A 6,669-nucleotide genomic window follows, 5' to 3' on the forward strand; every position below is an offset into this window, starting at 1 on the left:
CCCCACCCATAAATACAGCTGGATTAGTTCACAAATGCTTACTTCCGAGGCATTTCTGATTTAAATAACAGGACTTTTTCTCTGGTCCCACTACAATATCATGTGATTGCTTATTGGTGTGATTCTCCTCTTTGTTTTGGAACTTGCATGGTTGTGCCAAGCTTACAGACACGGTCCTGTGGCCACCCATCTGAAAGCTATCACAGCAGCATTGCTTGATAATCTTTACGTACTTGTATTCCTGATCTCACTGGATGTCCAGAGATTCTTGTGGGTGTCCTGTTGCTAAAGGTTGACCTTAGTATACTCAGATCTTGAAAGCAATGAAGAGTATTCTTGAGCCAGAGAAAATTGTTTCATCGTTTCTGGTTGAACGTTCTTCTGTTCTTTCCTGCAAGGATGCCAGATTTTCCGCTTCCTTTTGTATTCCCAAAAGTATCATCTTCACCGCAGCAGTACTAGCCTCTGCCTCCCTATCTTCCTCCTCAATCAGCTGGCGAGAGAGACATTTCAGGATCTCGACCCTGTCTGGTTGAACCGTGCTGTCAACTGAGGTGGCCTCACCAGCCAGTCTGTCTGCTTTTTCATTTCCCTCAACACCTGCATGGCCAGGGCAGAAAATCCATGTGAGCGATGGTATAGGCGTTGCTTCGATAAGTTGAATTCATTCTGTTCTCAGGAAGTCTCTGGAAAAATGTTTTCCTTAACCAGAGAAAAAAAGAAGTTTGAAGATCACTTTTTTGAACTGTTGCCTTTCAGTGTGTGTGTGTGTGTGTGCGTGCGTGCAAATATCTATTTTTTAAGTTAATATAAGTCTGGTGCCCTTGAGAGGAAGGAAGAACTCACATCAACGAATGTGTGTGTGTGTGTGTGTGTGCGTGGGTGCATCAATGAATGTGTATGTGCCTGTGCGTGTATGTATGTGAATGTGTGTCTGTGAACAAAAGTTGTTTCTACTTGTTTGCTTTCTGATTGACGATGTGTGTGGTTTTCCTGTGACAGATGACACTGTAATCAGTGAAGAAAATGTTACTTTCTGTGTGGTGCAAAAAGTTTGTTTTTAAACGGCATTCGGTGGAGAATGCAAAAGGAATCATTTTCATTTTCACCCTTTAAAAACTTTCATTTTAGTTTTTCCAAGAAGAAATCTCTTGTCTTTTCTGTATATGTATATGAAGAAATAAAAGTGTTCAAAACTTGGTTAACTTTTGAAAGTACATGTTCCAATTTGACCCTGTCCTATTCACCCCAGCTGAAGAAAATACAAGAACCAGTGTTTAATATGGAAGAAACTGGCCTAAAAAAAAATGTAATGCGAGTTCAACCTTTCAGAGACTGTCCAGGCATGCCATAAATTTCTGTCAGGTGATATCCTCAGTTGCAATATATAACCTTGACTATGATGTCATAAACAGATCCATGATGACATGTATCTCTTAGTTTAGTACAGGTTTTACGGTGCTCGCAATTGCATAAGGTCATATGAGCGCCAGAAGATTAGAGGTGTTACATGAGAGTAACAAACATTTTTAAAAAAGAAGGGGAGATAAGGACGATAGATGTTTGATAGGAAAGAAGAAGCAAACCACACAAGAGCACCCGCCAACCACCCACTCCATGTATCTCTGTAGCATTGCTTTCATTTAAAGCGAGAAAAGTGTATCGAGACTGGCATCACCAGTCAGTTATTGCACTCACACTTCCACCAGTGGGTGTTTGGTGGATGCTCTGGTGTGGTTTGCTCCTTCTTTCCTATCAAACATCTTTTGTCTTTATCTCCCCTCCTTCTTTTTTGTGTTTGTTACTCCCTTGCGACTCCTCTAATCTTCGGCACTTATATGACCTTATTGAGTGGCAAGTGCTGTAAAACTCTTATCGGTACTAAAACGAACACTTCCACCATGGTCAACACTAGAAGGATACCAAGTGCTGATGAAGCAATAGGATGGTTGTTGTTGTTGGCCATCAAAGTGAACAGGAAGGGTCATGGTGTCCTTGTTGGGTTCTGATCATACTAGTATGTATAGATTCTTCTTTTTATCAACAAATCATGTAGTAAATGGCATTTTCTTTTTTTCATGTAAATTCTTATTTATGCTGGTTTGAGCCATTCCTGTGTGACTCCCTTTTTGTTGTGTGTGGTGGTAGCGCTAATGAGCTGATTTTTAACTACACAGTAACTTTCATACGGCATAAGAAGATTTTGTACTAGCGAAATAGTATACATTACAATGTAAATTTCTGTGTTCTCACTAGATGTGTGAGTCATTGTGTAATTCCAATTCCGTCAGCTCCAGTCAATAAGTTGAACTGTAAGGTTAAGGTCACTTTGATTGTTTCTTTTACTCGTGGATGTAGATTCGATAAAGTGAACAAACTTTTTCCATGACTGTGTAATAGCCTATAGGCTAAGATTGGGAAAGAGAATATAGGATGCCCATGTGTCTTTACTTGCTGTTGATATCAGTATTATCAGTTTGTGTCTGGTCAGATCATATTTTTTTGCTATGTTTTTGAACTGATAGTTTGTGGGCATTTTCTAAGTCGGGGATTTTTTGTCATCGTTAACCCTATCCGTGCATCATGTTTTACTATCGTATCCATGCGACGTGGGGAATTCTGTGCCACCACTTTCCAAAGAGGAAATTTACTCGTTTATCCAATCCGTACGCTTTGCATAAAGATAGCAGTCTGTCAAAATGATTTTTTGAGAAATACTGAAAGTTTCAAAGAGATCTTCATACTAGAAATATTCTAAAATGTGAAGAATACAACCAGGGGGGGTACAAAATGACCCCAGGGCGTACGGATACGGTTAAAACTTATGGATCGGTTGTGCATTGTGGGATGTTTACCTTGCTGAGTCAAATGGTGTTACTGGTAGAGGCACTGTGCTGGGGCTGTGTGGACTGTCCTCAGTAGAAAGGAACTGAAAACAATACAGACAAGCATAGGAAGAAGTTGGCTGACTTGGTTGATCAATACTGACGTTTAGAACAGTTGCAGCAGGAAAAGAAGATACGGCTTGCTTAGATCAACGCCCATAGCATTCTATACCCAATGACCCTCTCGCATAGGGCTACACTCAAAGTGTTTTCTTTTTCTTCTTCTTCTTCTCGATTGCATCACACTTGAAGTCTGGTATCTGTCATAAATTGGGCCGTCCTGCTCCGTTCATCTGTCGGCTCGTATAGCTTCTCCTGTAGTGTCAGTCGGGTTGGCCACGTTTCCTGTCTCAGGGCCCTGTCTGTCTTGCAGTGCTGAAGGATATGTTCAACTGTTTGGTCCGCCTCTCCATATCGGTATTTTGGTGATTGTGCTAGTTTAAAACATCTGTACATATGTTGTCTCAGTCTTGTGTGTTGTGTTCTTGGTCAAAAGATAATCACTTGTTCTTGGCGGGACAGCTCATGGTAGCTATTTGATGTCTGTGGTTCTTCAAATCGCTCAAAGTGTCATCATGTTTAATATTTCCTTGGGTGGAGGGCACCTGTTCAGGATCCGCTTGATTGAGAACAATAATATGTCAGTTGCCAAAACAAAAAGTAACCAGTCCAGAGTTGGATGTTCCTCGTACTGTATTGTTCCATCTTATTTGTTTTGTTGTTATTTAGTATGTTTTTAATCATGCCGAATGTTGTTTTTAATCATGGCGAATGTGAGTGCTTGACGTGATAATATGTGCTTCACATGCTTTGTAGAAACATGTTTGGAGTCAAGTGCTGTTTGTTTGAGCATGTTTGTACTTTACATGAATCATCGTTATCATCATCCATCATCATCCATCATTATCATCATCATCATCATCATCATCGCCATCATCATTATCACCATCATCATCATCGCCATCATCATTATCACCATCATCATCATCGCTATCATCATCATCATCATCATCATCATCATCATCATCATTGCTATCATCATCATCATCATCATTATCATCATCGTCATCATTATCATCATCATCACCTTCGCTATCATTGTAGGTAGCAGGGAATAAAAAAAGGGTTTGAGACTTAGTAGACTTTTCAAATACCATCGCTGTCATTGTCATCATCATCATCATCATCATCATCATCATCATTGCGATCATCATCATCATCATCATCATCACCATCATCATCATCATCATCATCATCATCATCATCATCATCATATCATCTTCAGTACACTACAGCTGTTGCTCCACACCCTGGCTTTGTGCCAGGATTCACAGTTTTCTGTACAGTATCTTTTTGTTCTTCTCTCCGGAGAATGGGGTACTTCGTAAGAGCATGTGTTTGATTGAGGTTTGGAATTAAAGCTGTTTCTTGCTCATATGTTCAACATTATCTTCTGTGCTTTCTGTTTTATGTGGTTTGACCTCAGTTGGAAGAGGATGAAGTACATGGTATTCGAGGCACAGATAATGTGAACAGGAACAACTCGAAACCATGGATAGCTCTTTTAATTTGCCTTTCCCCAAGTCGAGGGTCGCCAATCCCTCGATGGTATTCTCTTTAATTTTACGCTATCAGGTAACTGAATTCTGGATTTTGGATTTGAAGAATTCATTTGTCAATCCCTATATGTTTGATTATCTGTGCCTGGCTGTATTGAAAGAAACAGCAGAATTGATGTTTGTGTATGGGGTGATAGGTTGAAGAATGGATGCCAAAAACTTCAGCTTCCACTACAGCTGATGCACTTTACTTCAGACAAATTTTCTGCACTTCACCCAGGTTGGATGGGTATCCAACTGTGGACAGCGAAAGATTTCGTTGGTTTGATACATGTAATGTTTTATCACTTAATCGACTGATTGCTGTGTGTGCCTTCCGGGAAGCCGAAAATGTTTCTGAGTGTTTTAGGTTTTGCTGGGGTAAAAGTAGTTGTAGAGCGTATAGGGCATGCTGTAGAGCGTGGATATGAGCTATAGAAATACAATTATCATTATCATTTTCCACTCAGACAAGTTTCTAAATTCCTACAGACGTCAACATAAGTTAAGGACCACCTGCAAACACTCTGAGTTGTCTTCTTGGGTCGACCTGCACGTGGGCGGTCTTGGACTGATCCAGTGGCTTGATGGCGCTGCTTCAAGCGGACAATGACAGAGTGTGACACTGCAAACCTTCTGGCAACTTCTCGGGTTCCAACTTCATCCTGCAGCCATGCCATAGCTCTGGCACGATCGAAGTCTCAGCTTTCGTCTTGGTGGCATGTTGATGCGATACTGGATTTTGAGCAAACAGCGGCTTATATTGCCACCAAAGTGAGCACAGTTCGAGACCGTACGTCCGTTTATGACGTGCACTAGAAATTTTAACTGAGTAATGTCCGCGGCGTCGCACGATAAAAAACAGCAAATTTGGCTAAAATTCCCCGAGGATTTCCGTGCTGCACGTGGTGGTTTTGCCCATTTTGGAAGCTTTGCAGTACGCATTGGTAACCTAGTATTAACACTTTCAGAGCAAACAATTTTGAAACATTCCTTGCTGGGTGTTTTTTTAGGATTTTTAAAAAATCAGGCCTGTCTGTCAAGGTGGTCCTTTACTTTTGTTGAAGCCTGTAGTAAACCCAGGATATATCCTTGTCTTCTTGGAAAAGAACGAAAACTGTGAAGGTACTCTTGAGTTTCTTATAACCCAAAACCTCGATAGTGGAAAAGCAACGGGATTGGTCTGTTCCGCATGAGGAGTATTTGGAATTTGGTCCAGCGCACAACAGGGCTTTTATGTCCAATGGAAGACGAGTGACCTTGGCTCCAAGTCAAGAATGGCCTCTGCTCTGATTCTGACCTTTAAGTTGTCCTGTGCTTTTTAGTTTTAGTAAGTATTTTACGGCACTTGCAACACAATAAGTATAAGGTTATAAAAGGGCCGAAGATTAGAGGTGTTACAAGAGAGTAACAGTCAGAAAAAAGAAGGAGGGGAGATAAAGACGATAGATGTTTGATAGAAAAGAAGAAGCAAACCACACCAGAGTACCTGCCAACCACCCACTTGTACTGTGCGTTAAAAAAAAAAATACAACAAAACTAAACCACCATAGGGTTACTCCCGGCGGCTAGCGTGGGAACGCCAAAGAATAATTCCAGATGAACTTTTTAACTTCAGCTTTCCTGAACTGCTCTGTCTTTGTTAAGAATTATCTAGGACTCAGATCTATGCGTGGGTGAGTGATGTTCTTTGGAAGATGAGCAATAATATTGTGATAAAGACATGCCCAGCCCCCCGGGGCGGTGCCACTGACTGAAATGTCTTTAGGACATTCCCAAGGGGGGGGGGGTGCATTTCTCGTTCTAATGCACAGTAGAATTGTAAATGGGCTGATCCAACACTGTCATGCTCATAACTGTGCCTGAAATACAACCGGGAACTAGCTGCTTTTTCTTTCCTAATCCTTACTGTCGACATTTTCCTCTACTTCTTCTGTATGTTTGTCACACTGTTGTGACCCACTATTTCCGGGGTGCCTTGATAGCGGAAGCAGACTTTGTGCTGTTGAAGCTGGAGAGGTGAGCAGAGTAAGTCTTATTCCCTGTAATGTAAGGACTTCTCTGTTGACATCCACCCCGTCGTGGTGCTCATGTAACCTTATGCAGTGGCAGTAGCGAGAGCCGTACTACTAAAACGAACAAACAAAAGACATGTCTCAAAGACGATAACTAGATCAAAACGGACG

The sequence above is a fragment of the Aplysia californica genome, unplaced genomic scaffold, assembly GCF_000002075.1.
Source record: "Aplysia californica isolate F4 #8 unplaced genomic scaffold, AplCal3.0 scaffold00297, whole genome shotgun sequence".
In the NCBI taxonomy this organism is placed as follows: domain Eukaryota; kingdom Metazoa; phylum Mollusca; class Gastropoda; order Aplysiida; family Aplysiidae; genus Aplysia; species Aplysia californica.